This window comes from Triticum aestivum, chromosome 3B (genome assembly GCF_018294505.1).
Source record: "Triticum aestivum cultivar Chinese Spring chromosome 3B, IWGSC CS RefSeq v2.1, whole genome shotgun sequence".
Lineage (NCBI taxonomy): Eukaryota > Viridiplantae > Streptophyta > Magnoliopsida > Poales > Poaceae > Triticum > Triticum aestivum.
In genome coordinates, this window is record NC_057801.1 from 637,065,099 (window position 1) to 637,081,708 (window position 16,610).

The following is a 16,610-nucleotide window of genomic DNA, read 5'->3' on the forward strand; positions in this document are numbered from 1 at the left end:
AGCGGTACAACTGCTCCAAACACTGGTGCAACCTCCCTATGTAAAACAGACAATATCAAAACAGCCACAACTTTCGCATACGAGCTCCGAATTCGATGAAACCAAGTTTGTTGGAAAGCTAGCAACAAGGGCTAACACAATCTTGAAATAAATATCAATAAGAATCAAATTAGAAAAGGTTCATAAGAAAAAGGTGAGAACCCTTCCTCCGATAAGACCGGTAAAACCTCCAACACCGAAAACATCATAGAAGACACATGCGAACTCCGTTTTCGATGAACTCAAGCTTGTCATCAAGATGACCATAAACTCTAAGACTCACAAAGAGAACCAAGCAAGAACCAAGAAAGAAGATGCAAGGGTGCAATGGTTTGAGCTTTCTACGAATGATACGACCAAGCTACTCATCGAGAGCCCCCCTTGATAGTACGGCAATCGATCCTATAACCCGGTCTCCCAACTACCACCATGAGACTGGTAAAAGAGAAAACCTATCAAGGGCAAACCTTTGCCTTGCACATGGTCCACTTGAGCTAGATGATGATCTTGACTCCCTCAAGTTGGACCACCTTTCTTGATTGCGTTGGCTCGATGAAGACTAGATGATTGCTCCCCCATAGTCCACTATGGGTAAGCCTCTCTTCGGCACATCTTCACAAGACCATTGACACGATAAAGGATGGCAAGATTCAAGCACTTGATCTTTTCGTGATGCTCAACTTGAACTTGCACACGACAATCATGATGACGATCACCACTTGATGTCATCCTTTCCATGGGTTGTATGATATCTTCCTCTTGACGCAAGCCCATGGACACGTACCTAACCCCACATAGAACTCTCACATAGACCATGGGTTAGTACACAAAGTGCAATGGACAATGCTTACCATACCATGGGATCACTTGATCCCTCTCGGTACATCTTCTACGCTTTGTGAGTTGATCAACTTGATTCACTCTTGACTTAGTCTTGATCAACCTTGAATCTTTCCAACTCTCTTCATTTGGATGATGTCTTGAAGGTAAACATGAATGATCACACAATCTTCTTCTTCAAGACATGCTTGCAATAAGCTCAACACTCACATTACCAATCTTTGGATAATTCCTTAATAGCACATTGGTCAACTCATAAACTTCTTGAAACCAACACATGGACTTCAAGAAAAACCTATGAACAAATCCTTCAAATATAACTCAAGAAAACCATTAGTCCATAGAGATTGTCATTAATTACCAAAACCAAACATGGGGGCACCGCATGTTCTTACAGCGCACGTGGATGTCCCTCTTGTTCTCATGCTCATACAAGTGGGGAAGGAGCCTCCCTTATAAAGAGGTCCAACTCCCTCTAAACTATCAAGGTGGGACTAAACTTCTAGTTCCACTTCTTGCCTTGCACGAATGGGCTGCGTGGGCCTCTAGGATTTATTAGGAATTTCTGAAACTGCTATTGGGCTAGGCCCAAATATGCAAAAATTCCAGCAACGAGGTGGGGCGGACGACAACTGTGCGGCAGCTTGAGCGGTGGCTCGCAGCGGGGCATGCAGCCAACGGACGGTGACCGGCAAGCCGGTGTGTGGCGGTGCACGCGTGGCCATGAGCTCCCGCTCCAGCGACACGCGTTGCTGCCGTTGTCCTGCTCAAGCAGCCGAACTCGTTTTCGTCGGAGCGAGCGGCACGCTGGGGGACACCGCACTAGAGCTGCCTTGCGGGTCGTCAGGGACCAATGCCACTTCGCCGGAGGTTTACATTCTCCTCATATTGCTCGACGCACTATAACTGCTCGACAAAATGCCGAGCTGAGTTAGGACGAGAAGGAAGAAGAAGACCCATCGGGAATTGCCACGTGGATGCAGACCCGGTCAAAACCATGCCATGTCATTTAGAAACCGCTTGCAATCGGGAGAGGGACTTAGTTTGTCGGGTTTCAAGAGTTGGAGGTGCAAGTTATCCGGTTTTATAGTCGAGGGATGAAATCTAGACTTCGTTAAGAGTTGAGGGACGAAAAATATACTTTTCTCTTAAATTAATAAAGCCCCAAGACAGCGTACAACGCTTGCTTATGATGTCTTCCTCTTTGTTGTCAGTCGGTCCTGATGGAAAAGGTTAAGCTTCCAACAAAAGTGCTTCTCGCTGCTATGATGCAACAACATGGTCTTCCAAATGCAGTGTACTCCACACAGAAGGCAAGAACAGTTGGTCTCGATGCGACCATTCAGTTCTATCCATATAAGCACCAACCAGCAATGGGTTTCCAAAGAAATAAATATCCATCTTTGTCTATGGAAAGCTCAAAGAAGCTGAAGATCGATTGGCACATGAAGCTCTTAAATACATGAAAGCCTCTTAAAACATTGTCCTACAAGATTACAACATGATAGGCTGCAGTTGGTTGAACAAAAAAATAAATCTCTGCAACAATATCTCAAAGAAAAGGAAGGGATAATAGACTATCTAAGCAGCACCTGGTTGAGTGGTCTGGGTGGAGATCGCACAACAGTGAACTTTGTCGTATAATAGATACCAACTTCACGGTAGGATAATGCCTGGAGACAATGACCTGCGTCATATTTTGTCACAAATAAGATATGTTTTAGCTCACCTTAATGACACAACTTTACAGTCAAAGCACATTCTACAACAAACAAACAAGTATTATCAAGTGATCTCATTACTTCCTTTTGGTCTATCATGAAACCATGTAATGGGATATAAATTTAGATACATTAAAACTGAGCACTCTCTCAGCCCTCTCAATCCATCAAAGCTTCTGGCCATCAGATGTGCGAGTTTCGGAATTTTTGGCCATTGGATCGATTTGTGAGTGCTTGTTTTTTTTTTGAGTAACCACAGATCGCAAACGGGCTGGGCCGCTGCTCCCGTAACAAAATGGACGGTCTGCCATTACTAGGGCCTGCTGGGACCAATCGAAAAATTGCGCATATTTCGCAGCCGCACGTCGCTCGCATGTTGGCGAACTTCTCTGCGCGGGCCGACCAGGTGGTCGACGAAACAAAAAGAAAATCCTCTCGCAAGGGAAAAAAAGGTTGTTCGCAGTCGTCCATCTCGCGGGCGGGCGAACTGATCTATACGAGGCGAGCGACCTACGCCTCGCCGGGCGGGAGAGGCCATGTTAGGTTCGATGCGATGCGCTGCGAGCGAGAGGATCTCCTCGCGACGCCATGGGGCAGTGATGGGACATCGAACAGTCGCCTGGCGATTCAGTCATCGGCGATAGAAATCCTCAAATCCTCATTGATACAGACCTTAATGGCAATTGATTTACCCACTTGCCGGCGTCCGCTTCTACTAACTTAATGGCAATCGATGCGCCCAGGTCGGTTACCATTCGATCCATGCTCTTAAAATACCCCACTGGCATCCATATAGTCTGGACAATCCCGTTGTTCCTCCCACCTCCTCCTTACTTCGGCAGGTTGGTACCTCATCTTCTCTGTTCCATCTTCCCCCAGTGCTTCCTCCATCAAATTTCAGAATTTCTCTTATTGATGATATTTTCTTTACTCCCAACTAAATAGAAGGTGCTACGAGTTGACACATTCGAGGTCGTTTCCGATGGACTGGGCTGTCCCTTGCCACTCAATAGCTAACTGTCGGGTTATTATCGGTGTCATCTTACTATGTGTGCTCATCCTGCTGCACAGGGTGTCTACAGTTGGACGTTATTGTTTTGATCCATCACTACGATTGGGTTCTTAATCTTTATCCTTTTTTGGAATTTTTGTATCATGATGGATTATTCTGTCAAGGGGGCTGTTCTAGGAATCTGAGGTAGGCATAGCAACTTCTTCTGTTTATCTTTTTGGACAACAAATTGACATTCTTCCAAATCCTCTAACTGAACGTATCCCTTTCATTATATGGCATGCATGGTGAATTCCAGCATTGCATATTGCATTTGAATAAGTATTGAAGCAGGTACATACATACAGGCATATGTGAGGTATCCATGCCACAATAAAAGTCAAGTACCTCATGGATTGGATCCATACCCAGATTGGCCATGAACCAATATTCTCTCAAAAGCTTGGTAAATAATCTTTTGTTGAATGAAGATTACTTGGAAAAGGAACACTGATTTGGTCCGAGATTTTTGTCTGATCATGTATTGTTGTGGCAATAGGCGATCCCTTCCCTCTAAACTTCCGCGTTGTCATCAACATCAAATGATTGTGACACTCAACACTTTCAGTAAGCACTTTGTGCTCTTCATAGGGTAATGTTCGTTCGTAATATGCATGATGTTTCCTCTTGGACCACTTATTGGGACATGATTAGTGTGCCATATTTTTTTATAGAGAATTGAAGGAGATAAGATAAATTGGCTCGCCAAAGCAAAGGATAAAGAAAGCCAAGCATGTTCTTAAAATCATATAAGGTGGTAGCAAGTATGCATCTTCAGTCACCATTTTTGCAGCATGTTCTGGAGGTAAATCAGATGCCTGATGCCATGTATACTAGAATAAGAATACATAGAGGTTTCAGCCAAAATTTTGTCATTCAAACAGTAGGAATTTCTCCCTACTGCATGTATGTATAATACTTTTGAATGAGTCTGATGTTGGTTGCGTTAGATAACAATTATTGAACCGGACGATTATATATATATATATGTGGTCTTGTGTGATGCTAGTTTTAGTTCATTCCTGAGCTGGACAGTGATGACCATAAATGCATTGGCGTCTAAATTTTCCCAAGGTTCTGTACATACAACAAAAACTTAAAAGGATTGGGTGGAGCATGCCCTTCTTGAGCTCAAGATGCCTCTTTTGATGAAATCTCGTCTCTACAATTATGCTAGAGCAGTCATGCGAGATGTTAAAGGTTTCTTGTATAGCTGCTTCAAATGTGAAACAACTGGATTATGTCCAGGATGCTGGATTGTGTAAGCTCATGACCTAAGACATGGCTTACTGCTAGACACTGGCTGGGATGTAATTGTCTTCTATTAAATCCGATGACATGGAGGTAGAACATTTGCTGGTGTAAGGAAATTCACATGAAGAATTAAATTTGTGGCTTTGGATCATATATTTTAAATATCAGGATAATATGTAACCTTAAACGACCATACGAAGCTGCAAAAATATTATTCAAAGATCCAAACATTACATATCAAGTAAGCCTTTAATCGTGAGTTTGTTAAAGTAATTTGTCTTCATTGTGTTCCTCGGCAATTAGCTGACTTGAGTTAAGAATTATTCTTTTAAGAACAAGTACTGGTGAAATGTTCTATTAATCCAGAAAGTTTAATTCATTGTTGTGATTCAAAGAAGAAGAAAAGTGACCTCAGTTTGTATTTTATTTTCAAATTTTTACCATTACATATTTATAGAAAACAAAATTGTTTAGAGTCATTATAAATGTTTACTCTTCCAACCCTTATATATGGGTAATAGACGGTGCGGCAACGCGCACCATCATGGTCTAGTATCTATTAACCTGGTTCTAAATCAGACACATATGCATGGTTTGAATACTAGGCTCGCTCTTGCTTTTTGCGTCATGGGTGCAATGGGTCATCTAGTATCCTAAAATTTGAGCAAGGGTGGAGGGGCCTCAGTCCTTCTGAGCCAAGAAAAGAAGATGGGGCATGTCCAAACTATAAATGGTACTCCATCCGTCCTTGAAAGAGTGTACTTTTCAACTTTGTTGGAAAGTCAAACTGTTTTATGTTTGACCGTCTTTATACAATAATAGACCAACATTTATGCCATCAAATTAGTAGCATTAGATTCATGATAAAATATAATTTTATGTCAAATTCGTCATGCACGGTTGACCGTTTGAAATTTCCTTTGACCAATACCTTCATCTTGTAATTTCACATGAGTTTCGTGTTGCATATTTTCCATTTCGACGATCGTAGACGAGTAAATCTAACCTCTTCCTCGTGGAACGTATATATGCATATATGTGATATGTGTTAATGGCACCCCTTAATCTCAATCTACTTTCCCGTGTCCTGCTACTAGCGTCACCGCCGGCGTCTCTCCTCTCGGCCTCCTCTCCTGCATCGTGAAGCAGCTCCGGCCAACCATCATCGTCTGCATTGACCATGTCTATAACCGCGCCGACCTGCCGCTCAAGAGCCACGCGCTCAACATCCTCCGCTCCCGCTCCGCGCTCAACGACCTGCAGAAGAGCGTGACGGCGGGCAGGAGCGCGGCGAGGCGAGCCACGCCAGGGCGAATCGGACCTGCAGAAGAGCGCGGCGACGTACTACATGCCGGTGGCGGCCAGTCCACCGCCCTCTTCTGCTGCTGGTTGTTCCCCTCCCCTGCTTGGTATCTATCTACCGTTGATGAGCTGCAGAGACCCTGCTCGCCACGGTGGTGGGAGGCTTGCTCGTTGACCCGAAGAGGCCGGTGTTCCGCACGGGCGAGCCCGCGACGGTGGACGGTGGCCTTTGCGCTGAGTCCGGTGGCGGCGCGGCGAACTAGTTGCTTGTGTCCTCGTCATCGTTCATTGCAATCGCCATGGCACTGTGTGTTATGGGTAGCTGTTATGTCCTAATCATATTTCATACAGGCAACCAAACAACGTGCACTAGTATGGGTACAACCAATGCAAGCAACCAAACACAATGTGTAGAGGCATCCTTGCGATGCAGGGAGAGGGTATGCAGGAAAGCAGTCAACATACAAACGCATTGCGCTTGCCGTGACGTGGGCTATCATTGCGCTTGCCGTGACGTGGGCTATCATTGCGCTGGCATTTGATGCGGCGATGGATGCGCTTGGAACAGCGAGATAGCGCATGCGTTTTCTAGCATTTAGGGGAATAAATAAATGCATATCCTATTTGTTGCAGGGGAATAAATGCATACTTTTTTTTTTGCATTTCCGGCCTTCCGGGGGAATAAATGCATACCTTTATTTTGTAGGGAATAAATGCATACCATCGATGGCATGTGCTACTAGCTGGATATATGCTGCCCTCTGTCCTCCAGTCTACTAGATCACAATCACAACACAAAACCAAGAGCGACCACCTGAGTTGGATGACCATGGCAAAGTATGCACGTATGTTTTTCATCCTTATGGTCCTTGTTCTACGCGCCAGCTTCCAAGCCCAAGGTATGAAACGCACCTCTGCTCACTAAATTTAAGTATACTGCACAAAATAGTTACAGAAAGCGACTCGTTTGGCGACCTCAGCGCCTGGGCTCCCGCCGTCGATCTCGTCGGATCCCCTCGCTTCCGTCGCCCTCGTCGGCGTCATGAGGTGAGGGGGCCCAGATCCACGGGTGGGCTGTGTATATAGCGTAGTTTGGTGGCTCTGTAGCTAGGCTTTTGCTGTGGGGTGGGCTCCTCGGCATCGCGCTTGGCTCCGGCAGAGACGCCCGCGAATTGTTGTGCTTCGGGTGCTGCGTTGTCTGGTCGGCCTCGTCCATGGCGGCGGTTTCAGGTCAGCTGCTTGTGTGTGCTCCGAATCGAGCGCTTGATCTGGTTGGGCGCTCGCCGGCGTCGTCCTTGGCTCTGGCTTGGTAGGCGATGGAGGAGCTGCACACGAGTATGTCTTCGTCGTGGCGCTGCTCCGGCCCGTGGGCTCCGTCGTCGGTGGCGGCCGCAGCTCAGATGCGTTTTGCGGGGACGGCGTTTGGTTGGAGGCTGCGTCTCGTCGGTGTTTTGTTCTTCCGGGGCTCGATCCACCTCGAGCTCGTCTTCTGGGACGGGATCGATGGGCCATCGGCGTAGATTCCAAAAATTACACGATACTGAAACAAATATAACAATCATCCGTTGCATGATGATATATTTAGTGAATATGCTCTCACAGGAAACAAAATGAAATTTTATTGTCTATCTTTTTTATGGATGATCTCATAGAATTGTCAATAAAGTTTTTTCATAATCATAAATAAATACTTATATGCAGGACAACTAGGACCGACGGAGCCATACAACTTCACATAGTACATCCCAAGAAACCATGTGTTCAAGCACCAAGCTGTTGCTATCAGATAAACTGCAATGATCCTGGAAAACCACTTGGTACTTGTATTGAATGTGCGATCTCCTGTAATTGTGATAATAGTTGCAAGTGATCAAGTGTTTTTCCCTTTAAAAACTGGAGCAATTTGATAGAATGACACACTTTTCCTTGTACTTTGACTCAATAGCACACATTTCTTTTTATTGGATTAAATGACACATCTTTGATTCAGGGATAGATAAAATGGCACAAACTAACTTTTTAGCTCAATTTTTAGGTCTGGACCCGCACGTAATATTTTGTAGGATGATTTTGCCCTTCGGTCGGTTTGACCTATTTACTGGTTTGATTCAGCCCGGTCACCTTCGATCTGTTTCGATCGAAACAGATACAGACCAGGCAGGAAGACACAAAGGTGTGTTTGGTAGCATGTATGGACCTAGCCTAGTTGTTCTCTTCTCATACATGTTGAGTGTAGACATGCTGAGTCTATGCAATTGCTGTTGTTTGGCAGCGATGTATGCGTTGAGACATGCTGAGCTGAGACTTTGTTTGGCAGCCTGCATGTGTTTAGACATGTTGAACAATTTCAAATTCTATTTTTTTTGAATGATGAACAAAATCGAAAAAATATGAACACAAATTTAAACATATTTTGAAAATTTACATTTTTTGAAATTCTTTTTCTTGAAAAACTAAAATAAATTTTGAAATTCTGAACTTTTTTTAAAATTTGAGCATATTTGAAATTCCAAGCTTTTTTAAAAAATTTAAACAAAATCTGAAATTTTGAATATTTTATAAAAATTTAAATAAATTTGAAATTATGGTTTTTTTCAAAATTCAAACAATTTTTTATTTTATTTTGAAATTCCAAACATTGTTGATTTTTTAAAAAATATTGAAATTATGAACATTTTTGAAAATTTAAACAATTTTGAAATCCTATTTTTTTCAAAAATTTAAAGAAATTTCGAAATTCTAAACTTTTCGAAAATTTAAAAAATAAATAAAATTCTGAACATTTTTTGAAAATATAAACATATTTGAACATGGTCTGGTGGGTGGGGACGAGTGTGAGTGCCAGTATAGCTGCCTTCATGCACCCTGTCTGGGGTGCATGAGATGAGCATAGCTAAGGGCCCTTTTATGCATCAGATGAGCATAGCCCATGTGAGCTCATGCACCCTACCAAACAAGTAAAAGTGGGTCGGATTGGGAACTTTTACCCTCGTGCACCCTCCATGCATCCTACCAAACACACTCAAAAGCGCCGCCGCCTCGCTCTCCTCGCCGTGCCCCGGTGCACTGCCCGTCCCACCGCCGACGCATGGAAGTGTGCCTCCTCCCAGCGCTTCGCCTGTCTGCCCCGTCTCGCCGCGCTCCGGCCGCTCGCTCGCCGACCGGAGAGAAAAGGCGACCCCCTTTCTCAAACCATCAGTTAGCCCAGGAACTGAGACGCGGCAGTTAACGTATGGATAGCCAGCCAATCTGATTTTTGATTACATCCATATGAACAAGCATCTGTAGTCCATATGTCTTGTTGACAGAAGCTATAGCTAAATCCATCAATCCATATGATTTTCAGCTACAATCGTTTTTTTTAGGACAAAATTTGGCGTTGGCAAGATTTGAACTCAAGCTGCAGTCCTTTTTTAGCTCAACCCATATAAGGTCTTGTACAATGTAAGGTGCTTAGAAGAGGTGCTTAGAAAAATAAACCAGACTTTCCTTAAGCACCGTTGCTTATTTGTACAAGATAGACACTTAACTAAGCGTCTCTCCTGTAGAAATAGGCACCGGTGCTTCAAAAAAACTCGATTTATTTTTGTAAGCACCTCCCTAAGCATCTTTCATTGTACAAGGCCTAAGGAAGAGAGCACTGCTACAGCCGCAAATGCTGCTCCAACGCGGCCAACAATGACATATACATGGACGCGCTGCTGCGCCGTGGACAATGTGCCGAGCGTCGAACGGAGGTTAGAGCTGCAGCTGCGAGGCGCTTGAAGGGGCGGTGCCTTTTTCTCTTCGACCAGCGAGGGTGCGGCCGGAGCGCGGCGAGTCGTGTCAGACGGGTGGAGCGCTGGGGAGGAGCCATACTTCGATGCAACCACGATGGGACGGGCGGTGTGCCGAGGCGGATGCACAACGAGGAGAGCGAGGCCGCCGTGCTGTTCTGTCTTGAACCAGTAAACAGCTCAAACCGACCGAGGGGCAAAATCGTCCTACAAGATATTATCTGCAGGCCCAATCAAAAAGCAGAGCTAAAAAGTCAGTTTGTGCCATTTTATCTAGCCATGAATCAAAGGTGTGCCATTTAATTCAATAAAAAGAAAGATGTGCTATTGAGTCAAAGCATGAGGAAAAGTGTGACATTTTATCAAATTGCTCAAAAAACTGTTCTTGTTTTCCCGCAAAAAAAAAACTGTGTTTAGTTAGCTACGAAGAAGCAAGATGGATTACATTGACCCAAAACCAGTCAAGCAAATCAGGTTATGTAGCAACCAAAACAAACATATTTTAACGACAACTCCGCTCTCTCTCCAAGCTTTGAATCCGGCGACTCCGCTCCCCCGCGGGCCTCATGTTCGTTGGGTAGTGCCGTAGTGGTTAGATTCGCCGGATCTGCTGCACAATTCGTTTTTGGCTATAGTCTAGGTAAGATTGGGTTTGGCTGACCGTCATGGCTTCTCCGACGGCGATAGCGGTGGCCATCAATAAGGGTGCCTCAGATCTATCCCTCACACTTTGATCTTCGGAGCAGTGGGTGACAGATCTAGGGGCTACGGTCTGCTCGCGGGTCATGTGCGGCTGGCGAGAAATTGGTGGTAGGGCTCGGTCAGCGAGGCGGCGGATCCGGGGGCTCGGTCGGCGAGGCGGCGGATCTGGGGGCTCGGTCGGCGAGGCGGCAGCAGAGTCCGAACTCTTGTCCTTTGTCCATCGGGCATGTTTCCGTCTTAGCGATATCTCCTCCAACACAACTCGAGGGCGTGCAAGGATGCTTAGGGGTGAATTGTCCGATGTTGGCTCCCTCCTCGGATGGTGGCAGCGCAGGCGACCCCTTGGACATAGTGGCCTCTTATAAGGGTTTGTGGAAGACGGTGAGCAGATCTGATCCTGTACTTCGACGACATTGAGCGGAGTCGGCGGATCTACAATCCGGCGAGCATGGGGATGTTCCCCGTTCGACGTGCTACAGAGGTCCAGCTTTGTCGTTGTATGGCGAGCTGCTCAATCGGTTCACAACGCTGCTTCAACTATGGTGCTTCGGCGGATCTGGTTTGTGGGGTTGCTTGCTTTTCCTATCGCCGGCGGTGCTTTAGTGACGACTGTGGTCGGCAACAAGCAAAGATGACGATGGATGCAAGGGTCTCTTAGGACTGAGTTTTGTACTTTGTTTCTTTGGAGGTCTTTTGTGCAATTGTACGGGGACACATGCCTTCCTTGGTCCTTTTTATGAATTTTGTGTGTACATGTTCTGTATGCTATTTGCAATAAACACGTAGTTATTCCTATAAAAACATGTCAAGCTTACTCCAAATTTTAAATATGGTAAAAATATAGATTGGAAGAAAGTTGAGAATTGACAACAATTTATAGAAAAGTGTTATTTGAACGTCGGTTGTAAAGAAAGATTATTCGGGATGGTACGTTTTACACTTCTCTACTATGATTCTCTTTTTGAATGTTGGGATTGTAAAAGAGTTATGGGGATAGAAAATTTCAACACATGGGGATGCTGATAATTGAACATGGGCTCAAATATGCAATTTCACAAGAATCACAGAAAATAAATAAGCACATGATTCATGAGAAATAGGATATTAGAGCATCTACAGTCTTTTTTTAGGGGTAAAACAACTTTATTCATCAAAGTCCACAAAGAGTGGGATACAACTATGGTTATGGGGCTGGCCTAACCAAGTATGCCGCCCCGTCCCTCTACCAATAGCAAATCTAGCTAAGCTATGTCCTTCCTTATTGGCTGCATGACCTAAAGTAAATTTACAAAGAAAATCACTTGACCGGGTAATAATCTCCCTAACTGTTGAACCATTCTTTTCCATGCTGGCTGTTGATGTCCAATATAGCCTGTTTGGAGTCTGACGCAATGAGCACATTATGTAAGTTCAGATCTTCAGTGAGGGCAAGAGCCTCTCTACATGCAACAGTCTCCAAGATTAATGGATCGTCCAGACCGGCTATTACTAGCACGGAGCTTCCCAGATAGGCTCCATTGTGATCCCGACACACAGCCGATGCCGAGCCTCTCCCGCCCGCTCAGACTCCTGCATCGACATGAATTTTCGCATAACCCGTCGGCGGGGCCTTTTGGCGTATGACCGGGCTGGATGTGCGCCCCCTACATCCCCTCCTGTGATGGTGGTAGCTCCGTTCTCGGACAGGACCGCGGTATGAATCTTCCTATGAACAAATGAGTAGCTCGAGGAGTTTGAAAGATGTGCTCATGAATGGCTTTGTGTCTAGCTGTCTAGATTGCCCAGAGTGTGACCGCCACCTTGATGAACTGATCATGTGATAATGAATCAATGAGTGTAAACAGCCACTGTTTTTCCTTGGTCTCATTAGTATTCACTAGTTGACTGGCGGATCTACAGTCAGATCTCTCAAACCCGCCTCATACGTCCGGGCGGGCCGCCGGACACTATTCGGTCACATTTTTTTGCCCGGACGGGCTCTTTAAACGGGCCTCAAACGCCCGGGCTGACCAGCACCCCGCATATCCACTCTAAATATGGGGCGGATATGGGGGCGCCCGAGCACGCCTGCCACGTCATTCTGACGGCGGGGCCCCACGCGGAAACACCCGGCTGTCCGACGGACGCCGCGTCCGTCGCAGCGATGTGAACGCCGCGTGGCGCCCCTCCGGCTCGTCGCCCAAGACCAAATCCGGCTATTTAAGTCGGCGGACGTCCCACAACCCTAACCCATCCCCCTTCCCCTTATCTGTGCCGCGAGTCCATGCCAATCCACCCCCTCTCCGGCTCTGGAGCTCCGCCCACGCTCCGGCACTCCGCCATGTTCCGAAGCAAGATCACCTACTACGCCATGCTGACGCCGAAGCGCTGCTACGAGGTCTAGTAGGAGATCCGGGCGAGGCAAGCCACGCGTGCCGACCGCATTGTTGCCAGGCTGCCTCTAGACTCGCTGGATCCGGAGGAGGACGAGGAGCAGCCGGGGGAAGAGGAGGAGGAGGAGATGGCTCCGATGGAGGTGGAGGAGGCAGAGGAGCCGGAGCAGCAGGAGCCAGAGCAGCAGCTGCCGTGCTTCAACATGGCGCAGGCTGAGGCGGAGGTCGTCGTCGCCCAGGCAGATGAGATGGCGGAGCAGCAGGCCATCCTGAAGTCCATCCAGGATGAGGCCTATGTGGAGGCCAACCGGGCGTTCCTTCGATGGGAGCAGGCAGATGATGACGTGTGCTACGTCTTGAGCTTGCGTTGGGTTTCTTTGAAGATGAAAGGGTGATGCAGCACAGTAGCGTAAGTATTTCCCTCAGTTTTTGAAAACCAAGGTATTAGTCTAGTAAGAGGCTCCTCAAAAGTCCCACGCACCTACATAAACAAACAAAAACCTCGCAACCAACGTGATAAAGGGGTTGTCAATCCCTTAACGGAAACTTGCGAAAGTGAGATCTGATAGAGATAATATGATAAGATAAATATTTTTGGTATTTTTCTGATATAGATTGGAAAGTAAAAGATGCAAATAAAAGTAGATGATAAACTTATATGATAAAAGATAGACCCGGGGGCCATAGGTTTCACTAGTGGCTTCTTTCAAGATAGCATAAGTATTACGGTGGGTGAACAAATTACTGTCGAGCAATTGATAGAAACGTGCATAGTTATGAGATTATCTAGGCATGATCATGCATATAGGCATCACTGTAACACCCCCAGTGTCATGCTATAGTAATCATCTGTGATTAAACTAATCATTTTCCCAAACAGTGCTTAATCACCTTTGTTTAATATCCCATTTGAAATTCCAGTCAATTCAAATTCAAGTGAAGTTTGAAGTTGCTCAAAAGTTGCTGGAATTTTTTTCATCAATTGCCAAAAATTCCATAACAAATATTTGTTAAGGAACACAACATCACTTTTGTGCAACTATGAGCATTAGCAATTATAATAGCACCAATTCAGCATTTTTAAATGCTATCCTATTTATGAAAAATACCGAATGAATTCTTCTGGTCTCCAAAATATTTATGACGCTATCTATAATCACCAGGGTTTTAATGGGACTCCTCTCGAAGTTTTCCCAAGTGAAATAGTTGACAAAATAATTCCCTTTCTCTCTCTGTTAATAAATAAAAGCTAAAACAGAAAGAAGAAATAGAAAAGGCCTAAACGCTACCGTGGGGCTGGGCCTCCAGTTCTACAGTGCAGCCCAACCCACCGGGGTTGGCCTTTCCCTTACCTCCCGCCAGGTACAGAGAGAGGCCAAAGGCCATGGCCAGTGCCCGCCCCCCCTCGTCACTGTAGTTCCCCCAGATGGATAAGAGGATCCCCCCTGCTCCTTCTCGCTCCCTCCCCAAACCCTAGATCCATTAGCTCCTTTCTCCCCGCTCACCTCCTCGATCTGGACCCCGCGCCTGAAACCACTATAGCCGCGCCGTCGACGTTCTCGCAGCCAGCGTCGTCCCCGAGCCCCGCGAGGATGCCCAAGGGACGCGCGCCGTCGTCCTCGACCTCTTCGTAGCAGGAGCCGCCGCGGATCATCGCCGACCCATCCCCTTCGTCCGTCTTCTTCAACTCCAGCCACTGCGCATCGCCGTTCGCTTGGCTCCACCCGACCCCTTCCGGCCGTTCCGAGCTCACCACCGACACCCCCTCCCGGTGAGCGACGTCGTCCTCCCTGTTTCCTTGTTGGTTCCATCGTCGCTCGTCGCCACCACCACCGAGCCATGCTCCGTGGAGCTCGCGCGTGCCCGCGTAGTCCCGCCGCCGCTGTGCCCGCCATCGCCTGCAGCCGCGCCGGCACGCCCGACGCCCGCTGTCCCGCACGCTGATCTGCGCCCTGGCCTCGCCCGCACACACGTGGCCGCCCCCTTCCTTGCCTCCCCTGTCGTTGCGCTGCTGCTGCCTGTTCTTGCTGCTGCTCGCCTACTGCTCTGCTTCTGCTAGTCGTGATTGCTGCTACCTACCGCCACAGTTGTTCTTGCTGCAACTGCTGCCGCCGGCCCCGCCCTCTGCCCCGCGGCCACTTCCCCAAACTCACCGCGCCTGCGACGCCCACTCGTCGGCCGCGCCCGTGACTCCCGTCACCGTGCTGCCTTGGGCCGCCCGTCCTGGCTGCTTTGCCGCGCCGTCGGCGCCTGGCCACTCCAGCCAGGCCGCTTCTGCTCGAGGCCTCGCCCTGCATGGCCGCCGGCGCTCCTCTGCGAGCGGCCATGCGTGCTCCCAGCCGTGGCCAGAGGCCACTGCACGATTTGGGGCCGGCCTGCCTAATTGGGGATTAGCCCCGATAGCTTTTTGTTTTTATATTTGTATTTAGATAAGTTAGCTCAATGGCAGGTGGCCCCCCATCCCCTAAGTAAATTATTTAAAATCAGTTGAAAGACCCTGTTAAAACATGTGACACCCACAAGCGGGTCCCACGTGCACTGTTTACTCATTTGACCAGTCAACAGTCAATTATTGACTGTTGACTGGGCAGTAAATAGGCCCCACTGTCAGCCACACAATGCCTACTGCCGGGTACACTTCTGGGTGTGCCTAGCCTTTTCCTTTCAATAATTTTCGAATTAATAATAATTTCAGAATATTGTTTAATCTTTGAATTTTCATAGAAAATAATCCGTAGCTCGGATGAAAAAGTTTTATACACAAAAGTAGCTCACAACAACGAGACGAATCCGAATACGCGGTCCGTTTGCCCGCCACACGTCTCTATCATAGCAAATGTTGAACATTTCCCCTCCGATTCATTTGTCTGACAAACGTCCGGAACCGGGAAAACTTTCCCGGATGTTCCCCCCTTCGCCCGTATTGTGTAGCACTGCGTTAGAACATCTCTAGCATCGCTTATTTGTCTTGTAATGCATATGTTTGCGTGTATTTATTGTTTCTTCCCCCTCTTCTCTTTGATAGACCCCGAGACTGATGCTGCCCCTGTGACCGACTATGTCGACCACGACCCTTCTTCCCTTCCAGCGGAGCTTCCAGGCAAGCCCCCCCCTATTGATCATCCCGATATCACCCATTGTTGGAAATATGCCCTAGAGGCAATAATAAAAGTATTATTATATTTCCTTGTTCATGATAATTGTCTTTTATTCATGCTATAACTGTATTATCCGGAAATCGTAATACACGTGTGAATACATAGACCACAATATGTCCCTAGTGAGCCTCTAGTTGACTAGCTCGTTGTGATCAACAGATAGTCATGATTTCCTGGCTATGGACATTGGATGTCGTTGATAACGGGATCACATCATTAGGAGAATGATGTGATGGACAAAACCCAATCCTAACCATAGCACAAAGATCGTGTAGTTCGTTTGCTAGAGCTTTGCCAATGTCAAGTATCTCTTCCTTAGACCATGAGATCGTGTAACTCCCGGATACCGTAAGAGTGCTTTGGGTGTACCAAACGTCACAACGTAACTGGGTGAT

The 16,610-nt window shown here is 46.8% G+C and overlaps 2 long non-coding RNA genes across 2 annotated transcripts; both read left to right on the forward strand.

Moving 5' to 3' along the window:
• The first annotated feature begins 6,887 nt into the window (after positions 1-6,887).
• On the forward strand, positions 6,888-8,138 carry LOC123065927 (uncharacterized). Its single transcript, XR_006431174.1, has 2 exons — positions 6,888-7,106; positions 7,909-8,138. It is a non-coding gene; the product is annotated as an uncharacterized lncRNA (long non-coding RNA).
• A 6,324-nt stretch (positions 8,139-14,462) lies between these two features.
• Positions 14,463-16,239, forward strand: LOC123065928 (uncharacterized). The gene is made up of 2 exons (XR_006431175.1): positions 14,463-14,828; positions 16,083-16,239. It is a non-coding gene; the product is annotated as an uncharacterized lncRNA (long non-coding RNA).
• The last annotated feature ends 371 nt before the right edge of the window (positions 16,240-16,610 follow it).